The sequence below is a fragment of the Palaemon carinicauda genome, chromosome 3 (genome assembly GCF_036898095.1).
Source record: "Palaemon carinicauda isolate YSFRI2023 chromosome 3, ASM3689809v2, whole genome shotgun sequence".
NCBI classification, from domain to species: Eukaryota; Metazoa; Arthropoda; class Malacostraca; order Decapoda; family Palaemonidae; genus Palaemon; species Palaemon carinicauda.
In genome coordinates this window covers 60931962-60945937 of record NC_090727.1, presented here as the reverse complement: position 1 = coordinate 60945937, position 13976 = coordinate 60931962, and the positions used below count along the sequence as shown (strand labels likewise).

At 48.8% G+C, this 13976-nt stretch overlaps 2 pseudogenes; both read left to right on the top strand.

The window, feature by feature from the left end:
- LOC137632060 (uncharacterized protein CG43867-like) overlaps window positions 1-13976 on the top strand; it is a 116417-nt pseudogene that overhangs the window by 39175 nt on the left and 63266 nt on the right.
- On the top strand, window positions 13554-13672 carry LOC137638922 (5S ribosomal RNA; annotated as a pseudogene).

The following is a 13976-nucleotide window of genomic DNA, read 5'->3' as shown; positions in this document are numbered from 1 at the left end:
TATATAGGACATATCTGTTTTGTCGTTGTTACTGTTTTTAGAATGATTTATTGTTAATTTATTCTCATCATTTATTTATTTCCTTTCCTCACTGGACTATTTTTCCCTATTGGAGCCCTTGGGCTTATAGCATCTTGATTTTCCAACTAGGGTTGTAGCTTGGCTAGTAATAATAAAGGGATTTTGACGAAGGAAAAATCTATTTCTTGGCGAGAGACCTGTGCCGCCCAGTGAAATGCTCCTATTGCACCATTTCTAAGGAATATAACTGCTAATATTACCAGAGAAAAAATGTATAGGAATGCTAGGTTGAACTAGCTCGCTCACTTAATGGTGTCGGTATAAACTGGGGCGAAATACCAGAGGTCTTCGAAATCCCTCAATAGTGAGGTGCGGTTCAACCTCCCCTGCCGCGCAGATCAGTACTACTAACTCTACCCACGCTTGCCCATCACTCCTTACAGCACCCTTAAGTTTGGGGTCTGATCAGGGGGGGAGCAACTAGGGTGGGTTCACTGGGCGGCACAGGTCTCTCGCCCAGAAATAGATTTTTCCTTCATCAAAATCCCTTTTCTGGGCTCAACCTGTGCCGGCCAGTGAAATAGTACCAGAGAAACGAACCCAAACTTCATTAACTAGAAGGGAACGAATTAAAATCAACATAACAATTAGTGGTTTAATCAAGAGTTATAGTAGAAGACGGACGTCTTTAATAACATCAAAATGATAAGATATAATATCCCAGTAAGGGAAGACAAATGAATAGTAAACTTGAAATAACACCAACTAAGGTCAAACACTAGAACATACTATATAAACCTGGACATTAAAGAAATACAGTTCGTATGGTAAAAGTAAATTGATCAATAATAATAAAGATAAACAATGTTACGAAATGGGAACACCCATGGGTGTGATATAACAAACCGAACTCAGGTAGGAACTGTAAGTGAGGCAGGTAAGAGGAAGAAGGTGGAAGATATTGGATACAGGAATTAGTTAGGAAGGAATTTGTCCGGGGGATACCACGCTCCCTGCGGCTACGGTAGCGAGTTGAAGGGCCTCTAGATGTTTAAGATAGTGACGCTTGAACACTGAGGGGGATATCCATCCGGTATATTTAGTAAGATCTGTAAAGTTCATGTGATGGAAGAAATTTATTGAGGTCGCTACCGCCTGAATGTCGTGGACGTGAGGAAAGGACTCTGGATTAGCCTGCTTGATAAAATACAAGATCTGTTGTCTGATCCCTTTCAAAGTTATAGTCCCTCCCCGCTCTCTGATGAACAAGGGCCCCGAGGTCTTATAGCAAGTCCTTGGTAGAAAGGACTTTAGAGTGGTAACCGGGCATAGGGAGGGATCCTGAAGGAGAGGGATAATTTTCCAGGAGGACCATCTATTCTGAGGGTCTTCATTTTTGGCCAAGAAGACCTTGTCTGGGGAGAGGAGGACCTCTCCTGACGGAAGGAACTCAATGTGGCCTGGATCTCTTGATAAGGCAGCTAATTCCGAAATCCTGGCGCCAGATGCTAAACTCACGAGAAAGAGAGTTTTTCTGAGTAGAGGGATATATCCACATGAATCATTGATGGTTTCTGACGCTAGTTTAAGAACATCTTTGAGAAACCAGGAAATCGAGCTAGAACGAGGGGATGGTTTCAGTCTGGCACAGGCTCTTGGGATCGAAGCTAGCAATGAATCTGTTAGATCTATATTAAAGCCGACTAGGAAAATCTTTTTCAAGGCAGACTTGATGGTAGTAATAGTGTTAGCTGCTAAGCCCGACTCAAACAAGGTTCTAAAAAAGGTTACTGTTAGGTTTAGTGTCATAAAGACAGTATTAGAATCCTTCAAAAACTTAGCTAGTTTTTTGACCACTGAGTCATATTGACGAAGAGTGGAGTCTCTCTTGTCTGATTCTAAGAATAAAGTATTCTGGGGGTCTATGTTAGCCCCTTTGTGTGCCGCAAACTTCATGAAGTCCATAAAGTTAGGGTGTTCCGAATGTTTGAGGAAGCGAACACAGTGCACGTTTGTACTATCTGGGTCAAAGTCGGGTTGGGAATCTGGTGAGGGTGGAGATTCAGCTCCAGTAAAAGAGGGAACCAATTGCTCTTGGGCCAATTGGGGGCCACCAGGGCTACTTGACCTTTGAAGGTTCGAAGTTTGTCCAGCACCTTCATCAGTAGGTTCACCGGTGGGAAAAGGTAAATCCTTTCCCAGGTGTTCCAGTCCAGAGACATGGCATCCGTGGCGTAAGCCCGAGGGTCCAGGTTGGGGGCCACATAACATTTCAGCTTGTGGTTGGACTCTGTCGCGAAGAGATCTACCTAGAGATCCGGCACTTGGGAGAGGATCCACTGAAAGGACTTGCGATCTAGTGACCATTCTGACTCCAACGGTGTCGTCCTGGAGAGTGCGTCTGCCACAACGTTCCGAACTCCAGCCAGATGGACGGCTGATAGGTGCCATTGGTTTGAGGCCGCCAGGGAGAAGATTGCTACCATCACATGATTGATGGGACCTGACTTGGAGCCCCCTCTGTTTAGACAACGGACTATGACTTCGTTGTCGAGAACTATCCTCAGATGTTGTTTCTTGGCCAGGGAAAGACGTTTCAAAGTTAGTAAGACTGCCATGGCCTCCAGGACGTTTATGTGGAATTGTTGGAACATTGTGGACCAAAGGCCCTGAACCTTCCTGTGTTGGGAATAGCCTCCCCAACCTGATAGGGAGGCATCTGTGTGGATGACTATCCATGGAGGGGGGTACTGCAACGGAACCGACTTCGATAGGCTCTTGGTGGTTGTCCATGGGAGAAGCCTCTTCCGAAGAATGGGAGGAAGGCGTGTCTTCTTGTCTCGACATTTGTTGTTCGCTCTGGAGCGCCAAACCCAGTTGATGTCTTTCAGTTTCGCTTTCAGAAGGAGGTCTGTCACTGAAGCGAATTGTAGGGATCCTAGAATCTTTTCCTGGTTCCTTCTGGAAGTTATCTTTTCCCCGAGAAAGCGTTTGGTATTTTTCGCAATCTCTATCCTTTTGGACCTGGGGAGACATAGAGTGTGAGAACGTAGGTCCCACTGCAATCCCAGCCACTGAAATCTGGTTTCTGGTGTCAGGCGAGACTTTCTGAAGTTTATTTGGAATCCCAGAAACTGAAGATACTGGATCACCTTGTTTGTTGCCTTGAGACAATCCTCGACGTTGTCTGACCAGATTAGCCAATCGTCCAGGTATGTGACGACTTGGATTCCGTGGGATCGGAGTTCCTGAATGACTGATTCCACCAGTTTCGTGAAAATTCTGGGCGCGATGTTGAGCCCGAAAGGCATCACTTTGAACGTGTAAGCCTTGTCGTCCCGTCTGAATCCTAGGAATGGGCGGAAGTGTCTCGCTATTGGAACGTGATAGTAAGCATCGGTAAGATCGATGGAGGTGGTGACGGCCCCACGGGGAAGCAAGGTTCGCACCTGCGAGACGGTAAGCATGTGAAACCTGTCGCATTGAATGGACAAGTTTAGTCGGGACAGATCGAGGGTGACCCTCCGGCTGTCGGAGTCTTTCTTCGGGACGCTGAATAAGCGACCTTGAAACTTCAGATGTTTCGTTTCCTTGATCGCGTTCTTGCGAAGAAGATCTTGGGTAAACAGAAATAGGTCCGGTGTCGAGGGTTGATGGAATTTGTTCGGTGGAGGAGGCCCTTCTATCCAACTCCACCCCAGGCCCTTGGAAATTATGCTGAAGGCCCAAGGACTGAACCTCCAGCGACTCCGGAACGCATAAAGTCTCCCTCCTACCTGAAGATCTTCAGTAGTTGGAGGTTTTACTGCCTCGGTCACCACGTGACCCCTTTCCACGGGAGAAGTATCTCCCTTTGCCTCTGTTCTGAAAAGAACCTCTCGAACCGAGGCCCTTGCCTCGTTGGTATCCTTGAGGGGAAACCCGGGACTCATAGACCGGGTTATAAACAGGAGAGGTGAACGAGTTCGAGGCCACTTGGCTTTCAGGAACAAGGACATATTTCTCTTGGGGCTGAGACTTGGAGGTGGAGGGCTGGATGCCCTGAGTGACCGGGACCGACTGGACTACCTGAAGAGGGTGGCGGAATTGAGTAGAGCTATAAGGGCGCAGCCTCTTCCTGCCCCGGGAGTGAATGCTCGATTGTTCGAACTTCCATTTGGGAGTGAGGCCCCAACGGACCTTAAGGCTCTGGTTTACTCTGGCAGCTTCGCTCAATACTGAGTTAACCATGTCCTCCGGGAACAGGTCCGGACCCAAAGCGGAGGCTTTAATGAGCTTATTCGGCTCATGGCGGATAGTAGCCTCTGATAAGACATGCCTACGGCAACGTCTTCTGGCCACCAAGAAGTCATAGCAATCTGCTAACAAAGATTGCAGGGTGGCTTTAGTCATAACCTTAAAGGCGTGTTCCTCATCATAGGTAAGAGAAAACATCTCCGCCATAGTCGAGACGTTGAGGCTCCAGCTAAACCTAGACCGGGACTCGAACTCGAGTCGGATTAAGGTTTCAGGTAGTCTTGGGAGGCGTTCGCTGAATTGTGTCGACGCACAGTCAGCGGATAGCTTACCAGAAGTGAATGTTGATTGGATGTTAAGCCAACATTCATTATCTGATGGGAGCAGAAGAGATGTAGGATCTGTCTCCCGGAGTTGTGGCAAAGGTTTGTCTTCGGCCACGGCCTGAAGGGCTATGTCAACCATTTTGGTGACGCAAGGAGTAGGGGTCTGTTCGTCCACAAGAAACATGGTGTAAGTACTCTTGGGGGGGGGGGGTCAGCATGGTGTTTGTACAACCCCACTCGTCTAAGGTTCTAACCCAAACAGACTGAGCCTGTTCCTTCGGAAAGATAACGGTCTCCTTAGGGACCTTATCTAGCCGGACAAGAGCCTCTTCCGTTAGCCGGGCGAAGCCGGGGAAAGTGAATTGAAGGCCGGGAGGGAAGAACTCAAAATCTTCAATGGGCCGGGTCCCAAAACCCTCAATGGTTAACATCCCGTTCGTGAAAGGGCAGTGGAGCGCCATTTTCCACGGGTTGTTCTTCGTGAAAGGCGGGAGTTTTGAGGCGTCCGGGATGAGGAACTGCTGTTGTTGAGGCAGTCCTCCTTCCAGGGTGTCTAGTCTCCTGGTGACGGCAGAAAGCATAGAGCTAATCTGCTCTGAAACAACCCTCGTCATCATATTGGTGAGAGCCACCGGGTCGAGGTTGGTCGTGGCAACTGAGGGGGATGACTGCACTCTCGGGTCCTGAGACATAGGGGCGGTGCTAGCTGAGCCACTAGGGGCTCTGGGGAGGGGAGCCTTCTTGGGCTTGGATGATTTAGGTAGTGTGGGATTCTTACGAGTCCTCACTAATGGTCTCTTCTGAGATTTGACTTTGGGAGGAACCGGGTGCGATCTCGGAGTGGATTCGCGGTTCCCTTCAAAACCTAAAAAGGAAGAATTATTAGAAGTTGAAGAAGAGGAGGGGCTAAGAAGAGAGGTCTTAGCGCCGGACCCACCTGCCTCACCTACCACCTTACCTGTTTCCGATTCGTCTAAAACCATGGGCTCTATGTCTAAGTTCATAGCCGCAACATTGTCTTCAATGGGGTCCGGGTCGTCAGCGGTGTCCGTATCCTGAACCAAATTGAGTTCCACAGTCTCTGCAATATCGGCAATTATAGGGGCCGCCACTTCCTTAGGCACTGCTGCCGAAGATTTTGCGTTTGGGTAGATGAGATTACAATAGTCTTCGGAGAGGACGTAGGGCTTCTTGGCCTTAACGTTACGGGCGAAGCCGCCTACCCACACTTTCAAAGTGGCTCTTGCTGAGGTCTTAGCCGCCTGGGAACTCTGAAAGGACGGGGATAAGGTTAGCAAACCCGAGGGACAAACTGATGAATGAAACCGAAGATTCATAACAGAAGGCAAAGGGATGTAAATACAAAAACGACTGAAAGAGGCTCATCGAATCTGAAGAGAGGGTGGTGATAAGGTCATAACAGACAAGGCAGTTGTCGGGGTGCCATACAACAATATCGTCCATCTGAATCCCACAGTCAGCGTGGGATCGACAGACCGCATGTCCGCAAGGATGTTGAAGGACGGCCGCGCAGGCTGTCATCCGGCAACGGACCACCTGTAAAAGGAATAGTCTATGAGCATCTACTAGTATCTCTAGAAGGGGTCCCGGAGGATCCGGGACCTGCCAATAAAATAAAATGTATAGCCTTAGACTAAACATGCAGAGAACTGAGACTATTCCAAGAGGAACCCGGCAAAGCCGGGGATGAAAAAGGATGCAAAAGAACAGGGATGAATAATGATAATCATAAATAGTCCTGGGGCCCCAGGGGCCGGAGAACAGGGCTGATAAAGTAAACTTAAAGTAACTTAAAGTAAACTTAAAGTAACTTAAGATACATCCTTAAAATACATAAATAGAGAACTCCAATTATGATCTAAAAACTAATATCTGAATGGAATAGGGCTCCCGGAGGGAGGGTAGGAATCAAAAACTGTGTCAGTGTCAACAGATCCTGTAGAGTTATAAGCCCGGAGGCTCCAATGTCTGATGACGGGAGGGTACAACGGGGGAACGCTGGGGGAGCCAATGGAACCCCCAACTACCCTACCGGAGGTACCGGGACGAAGGTAATGATCCATGTAGAATATAATGATGTGGGATATTAATAAGTCCTATATGGACGATAATGGCAGGAGGTACCGTAGGATGGGAACACAACTAATATAGAAGTGCTCATTCTTACAACCATAGCTAAAAGCAAAGGCTACACCAAGAAGGTGTAGGAATACCGACTAATCACGTGTGATAGTCCCCGGTGGTCCCGGCCCTCCCCCTCCCCCGACCGATGGCCAATCTTGAGAATCGGCCATCGATGCATAAAAAAGGTAAAAATCCAAGGGTACACACGAGAAAAAACACAATGGACTGAATAAGAACTGGTGCTAGAAAGGAGTGATGGGCAAGCGTGGGTAGAGTTAGTAGTACTGATCTGCGCGGCAGGGGAGGTTGAACCGCACCTCACTATTGAGGGATTTCGAAGAGGAGAAGTCTAAATGGTACGAGACCTCTGGTATTTCACCCCAGTTTATACCGACACCATTAGGTGAGCGAGCTAGTTCAACCTAGCATTCCTATACATTTTTTCTCTGGTAATATTAGCAGTTATATTCCTTAGAAATGGTGCAATAGGAGCATTTCACTGGCCGGCACAGGTTGAGCCCAGAAATAATAATAATAATAATAATAATAATAATAATAATAATAATAATAATAATAATAATAATTAATTATATTACATGAATTTGGCTTGTAGCATAATTTTTTCTTACTCAAGTTAGATGGTAGTTTTGACATTTGATATATCAAATTTAGGCCATTGTATGTTTGTCAGCAGAGAAGATTTATCATGCAAATTGTGCAACTCGTTGAATGACATAGTAATTGATTTAATTTTACCCTTCAGGATAGTTGGTTGTACCATTTGACTGTCGTCTCAGGTGGTGGACCGAATGCGGGGACCCAATATGAACAGTTAGTTCAGAAACTCATGGAGTTGGATGGAGATCCTAGTGAGTATATTGTCTTTGATCTACAGTGTACATGTATTCTTACTGGTGGTATGAGTTCCTTGAATTGAGTACTGGAAAATGAAGTTCAAAAAGAAGCTCTTCATCACTTTGGATTGCTTACTCTTCATGTTTTGGGGCAAAATTAGGCAGAGTTGAAAAGCTTGAAATCTTTTTATCTAGTTAACATTTGCTTTTGAAAGGAGTGTCTCAACTTTCAAAGTTAACTTTTCCATGAGTAAACTGGTGTTAACTGAAAATAGTTTCTTTGTTATTGTGTATAGTATAAAAAAAATTACGTTTTAAATGCTTTACAAAAAAGACTATTCACTTTTTGTCCATGCCATTATACCTGACCAGTAGTGGTATGAATATCAGAGTATAGGTGTATTATATAAAGCATGTAAAATAAGATAACCCTTTATATGGCATCACACACTCTTTAACATACTGTATGTGATAGGTTAAAGTCATTTACAAAGTGATAGTCTTGTTTCGTCTTATCTGCATTTTATTTAATCGATATTATTGGGCTTTTTATTAGTTTTACTTTTCTGTACTTGTTTTCATAAGTGTGATTTTTTATATGATATATTTTTGGGAAAGGCTTATGTATTCATTTTTTGTTAGTGTTAGTGGGACTGGCTAAGGAATATACTTACGTAGAAAACAAGAAATTGTAGTGAAAGAAGAAAAGGGTTTGACCCAATAGTAGGCAATAAAATCTTTTGTAAATGTTGAGTAAATTTAAGATTCAGAGGAAATTCAAGTATGATAGTGAAGTATTCAAAGCCTTACCAATCTTTGAACTAATTTATTTTTTAATAATAATTGTAAATGCTGTGCATAACCATTGCCTTTAGGCAGAAGTGAAATTATTTTAAGTAATACATTTAGTGGGGGTGGTGGCGGGGGCCAGTAGCTGTAGTGAACGACACCTCGTAGTAACGGGGGATTTTGAGGAGGGAGAAGTCCAATTGGAGAGGGATCTCTGGCAGTAGTATCACTCGCCCCAGTTTTAATACCGACACCCTTTAGGGAAGGGCGAGCTGGATATATTCCTAGCATTCCATGCAACTTACTTCTCTGGTATATTTAGCAGTATTTATAACTTTGAAATGGTGCTTTAAGGAGCATTTCACAGGGCGACACGGGTTCCTCGCCCAGAAATAGATTTTTCTTTCGTCAAAATCCCTTTTTTAAGTTCATGTAATTTTAATTTGTTCCGTAACCGAAATACAAACCACGCTATTTACATTGGGTTTACCTTTTAGCGCAGCTGAAATGACGAGCCATTAGAATTTAACGAGGGTGTATTACCCCCGCGCTAGTTAGCGGGGGGTAGGGGAGTGGTAGCTAGCTACCCCTCCCCCCCTCACACACAGGTGAACTGGCTCGGCCTGGGACAGACGTCTCTGTCTTGGTCCTCGCTTGGCAGCCATTGTTTGTTTTGTCTTTACTTGATCACTTACTTTTCTTTTACTCAATATATATGTAAACATGTTTTCATGTTTGTATATATATTTGAGTATAGAAATCAGTAAATTTCCTTTTCAGAGTTGTGTGTGTAGTGTACGATATCTCCGTGGAGTCCTCGGCAGTTAGGCCACCACGGCGTAATTTTATGGGTTGCGATCGAGTTTGACTTCGGTCTTTCTCTCTCTCTCTCTTGAGGTCGTTCACCCTTTTACTACGTTTTACTACGCCCTTTGTAGCTTCCTTCCCGTGTGGGGGGGGTTGCTACGCCGTACGTTTTGTCTCAATTAGTTTATGAATCTAATTGTAGTTGTTAATTTTTCAGCTTGTAGAACGATTCCTTTCGGGGTTTTCGTTCTTTCTTTAGTGTTCATTCATTTTTAAATTACATAATTACATAGTTTCATAATTATAATTGTTATAATTCTGTTTTGGTTACAGCTCTCCTACCGTGAGTATAAGTGGTTGTGAGGGCACGCGCCTGTTGTGTAATTCTTGTTTCCTTTCCCTCGGGATTCCTCTTCAGAGCCTTCCCGGGGGAATGAATGTGTACTAATGATTTTTGTTTTATTTTTTTACAGTACCGATCTGGTTCGTTTCTGTAATATGGCAACGGTGTGAGCTGTCTTGTTGAGGCCTGGAGATTCGGCTGTTGCTGCCTCCCCTTTGGATTTTCGTCTGGGGCGTGTCTCCTTCTACTGGAAGTACTCCCGTGACGATTGACAGCTCTCCAGTTCATTTTAGAACTCTCAGGAGGCTTGCCTCCTTGGGTGGGTAACTTTCCTTCTGAGGGAAGTTTTTCCTGTCCAGGCTTGAGTTTTTCTCCTTTTGGGGGGTTCTCCTCTTGCCTTTTTTTTGTGCGACTATGCTCTTGGTGCTGAGCGGTCACACCTGCAGTTTTGCTCAAGGGGCTGGGCAACTGCCGGAGCCCCTCTTCGGAGGATTGCTCCTTTTAGGTCACGGGCTGATCAGTCTCTTCTACGAAGTGTTTCTCTTTCGTTCACGAGAGAGTACACTCATAGAGACTCCTCTTCGGAGGATTCTTCTGCTGCTGTTGCTGTTGGCCTCCTTCGCCGTAAGGCTCACCGTCCGCCTCGTCGTAAGGGCCTCTCATCACCCTATAAGGGTGCTAAGAGGCGCCTTTTTGAATCTCCGTTTGCAGCCTACAACTCCTTCTTCTTGATCTTCCGCCCTGGTGCAGATGGACAGCAGTCTGACCTCGTCTTCCGACGGGCAACGGTCTTCCCGACGGGCAACGGTCTTCCCGACGGACAACGGTCTTCCGACGGACATCAGTCTCCCGGCGGACAGGCAACGGTCTTCCGACGGACATCTGTCTCCCGACGGACAACGATCCCTTCGGGGCAAAGGGTTGCCTCCCACGGGGGTTATTCCCTTGCGTGTCAGGGTTCCCCTGCGCGCCCTTCTGCTGTGTTTGCTCCTGCTCAGTGTTAGCGCACAGGCGCTCTCCTGCTCATCAGCGCTTCCTGATCGCTAGCGCTCTCCTGTTCGCCAGCGCTCTCCTGTTCGTCAGCGCTCTCCTGTTCGTCAGCGCTCTCATGATGATCATCTCGGCTGTTCCTGTTGGTTCCTGTTACGCGCCCTGTCCGCCCACGTTCGCCCTCGCGATCTAGAACTTCGGTTCAGGTCTGGGTCAAGGACTCTTCTTCTATGCGCAGGCTTCCACGCGTTGCCTTCTGCTCGTCAGCGATCATCAGCTCGCCAGCGACCTTAGATGCGTAAACGTTCACCTGCTCTCCAGCGATCTCCTACGCGTCAACGATCGCCATCGATCTGCCACGCGTGTCAGTTCCCCTGACCACCATCAGTAGCGATCTTGTGCTCGCCTGCTGTGGACCACGATCTCCGGTAGCTGAGTCTTGCCGTAGATCTTCCTCCTGCTCGCCAGCGCTCACCTTTTCTTCTGTCCTTCTGTGCACCAGCTTTCTTCATTTGCCAGCGCACATCTGCGCGCCCTTCTTTGCCACGCACCATGGGCACCAACAGTTTCCTGACCGTCTAGGATCGCCTGATTAACAGCTGGCTTCAGCGCTCACCTTCCAGATGCACCTGCGCGCTAACCATCACTAGTCTCTCTCGCGTTGGCAATCGCCTACGCGCTCGCGCGATTCTTCATCTGCTCGCTAGCGTTTTGTTAAGGCACCACCGCTCGCCAACGCGCCGTTGCATGCCGACGCGCCATCGCTTGCCAACGCTCCGTCACTCTCCTGCGGGCTATCGCCTCGCCAGAACGCGCCATCGCTCGTCAACGCGCCATCGCTCGTCAACGCGCCATCGCTTGCCTATGCGTCATCGGTCTCCCGACCGCCTGTGCTCACCCGCGCGCCCACGTGCCTGCGCGGCCACACGCCCACGTTCCTGCGCGACCGCACGCCCACGTGCCTGCTCATCTACGCTCATGCGTGACAGCGCACATGTTCTCCAATGTTCGCCCGCGCGCGAACCAACGATATTCCGTCGCGCGAACGGACGGTGTTCCGTCGCGCGGACCGACGGTGTTCCGTCGCGCGGACCGACGGGGTTCCGTCGCGCGGACCGACGGGGTTCCGTCGCGCGCACCGACGGGGTTCCGTCGCGCGGACCGACGGGGTTCCGTCGCGCGAACCGACGGGGTTCCGTCGCGCAAACCGACGGGGTTCCGTCGCGCGAACCTACGGGGTTCCGTTGCGCGAACCGACGGGGTTCCGTCGCGCGAACCGACAGTGTCGGCTTAATTCTTGCAGTATCCATTGCTCGCCTATGGGTTATCGCTCGCCGACCACCAGCTCTCGCCCTTCCTGCCACGCTCGCCCTCCTGCGCTCCTTCGCTCACCTTCGTTTGCGTTCCTGCGTGACCGCGCATGGGCGCTTCCACGTTCACCCACGCGCAAATCATTGATTTACCATCGCACGAGCTCCAGGGCGATTGCGACCACGATTCCCATTGGGGTTTTCGCAGCATGGCCAGCCTGGCGAGTTCTTCTGGAGCGTATTTCCAGAACACGGCCTCACCCCGTAACGCAGAGCATGGCACATGCAAGAATAAGAAGAATCTTCAGGGAGGTCTGAGCAACACTCCTCTTTCCAGAACCTGGGTTAGCCCTTCCCCGTCATTCCCTGAAAGGATTTTTGGCGGGCGGCTTTCCGTTCGAGATTTCTCCATCGTCCAAGGGGTGACTGCTTACCCCTTCCTCTTCTCCATCTCGTGTAAGGCAGGTCCTTTCCCTCCTCGGTTACGGCCCGAGGTTTGGTTCAAGGAAGCTACAGGAAGGTCATGGGTACTTTCCTCCTCTCGGGCTCAGGCACCTTGGCGTTTCGTCGTTAAGTATCTAACTTGTGGGCAAGCTCGATGTTGAACCATCTGGACGCGCTGACCGAGGGCTTCCTTTCGGGTGTCTCATCCGTGGATGTCGACAACCTCAGACACCCTTCCATCCTTGAGAAGAGTTTGTTTGTGCCCAAGGACAGAGACATAGACAGCGGCTGTGCGGAGGAAGTCAACTTCTGTTTTCACTCCTCCAAGGCGCTTTCTTCCAGACTCTGCAGGGCTCCAGCGTCTTTTTCTTTCAACCACGTCGGCCTAAGTTATCGGCTACGACAACTGAGACAAGGTGTCCAATTGCAGTTCCTCCTGTCAGGAACAGATGGCACGGGAGGCTCCCCCAGGGGGGCATAGTCCTAGAGGGAGCGGCAGAGTTCACGAACTCTAGGATTGGCACCCCCCCCCCCCTTGCAGGTTTCACGCTGGGAGTATGCCTAAGGTTACTCATCCGGATGACAGCTTCCCGATGTCCATTCCCGCACGATCTCTGTGATCAGCCAAGGATATCGCGCCTGCCGTCTCTGTCAGCGAATTCAGTGTCTCTGAACCTCTATGCCATAGGATCGGCAAGAGTTTGCCCGTTTGGGCAGAATGATACATACCTTAGGAGAAGATCCTCCATAGGATCATCGACGGCTTCACCCCCGGCTTCTTCAGTCGATCCTTTTTTGTAAGGAAGTATCTGAGATGGGAGTTCCGTAGTAGACCTCTCAGTCCTGATCAAGTTTGTCGAACAAACTTTGTCCAGCGTGGAACAGCAGAATCGATCAGACTGGTAACGAGGCGACAGGACTCCTTAAACCCTGGATCGGAAGGACGGGTACTTTCAGTTTCCATTCCATCCACCTTCCAGGAAGCTCGTGGAATTCAGCCTAGACTGCAGGTATTCCTGCTTAAGATGCAGTGTGGCGATCCCGCCGTGGCATCGCAGGTTTTTTTTCCCCAGAGAACTCTCCCTGCTTTCCTCATGGCCGCTCAGGTGCAGGCTTCCTCCTCCTTCGCTTTTTGGAGGTCTGGTCAACTCCGGTAGGCTCGGGTTCGACCTTCTTCAGCGCCGGGACAAGCTTCCGGATGCTTACCATGAGTGGGGGTTCATGGTATTTTGCTAGGAGTCTTCTCTTCTTCTGCCTCAACATCTGGTGTATCTAGCCATGATATTGAGTCAACGGCCTTACCACGTTGGAAACCCCACTTCTCGTCCGTCCAGCGAGGTTAAGCAACGTCGGTTCTGGTCGGTACTTGGATGGGTGACCACCTGGGGACGCCAGATTCTGTTGCCTCCTCCTCCGAGCCTTCCCTTCAGTTGACTGTGGCAAGGCTGAGGAGAGTCGCAGTACCTGTTCTCACTCAAGCAGAGCTTTCAGCCCTACCTTGGAACGTTTCCTAGTTCTCCTTTCCTCATTGACCCGTCTATAGTTCCGAACGGTCGCCTCAGGATAAGTTCCATGTGGGGCGGTCCAAGTTCCGGTGGTGTCAGGCAACGATTAACCGGACTTTCTGGCCCCTATGGGACCAGCGGAACTATTAGACCTGCAATGGGTGTTGACCTATGGAACCTGTTGATGGGAGTGGATATTTTCGTCC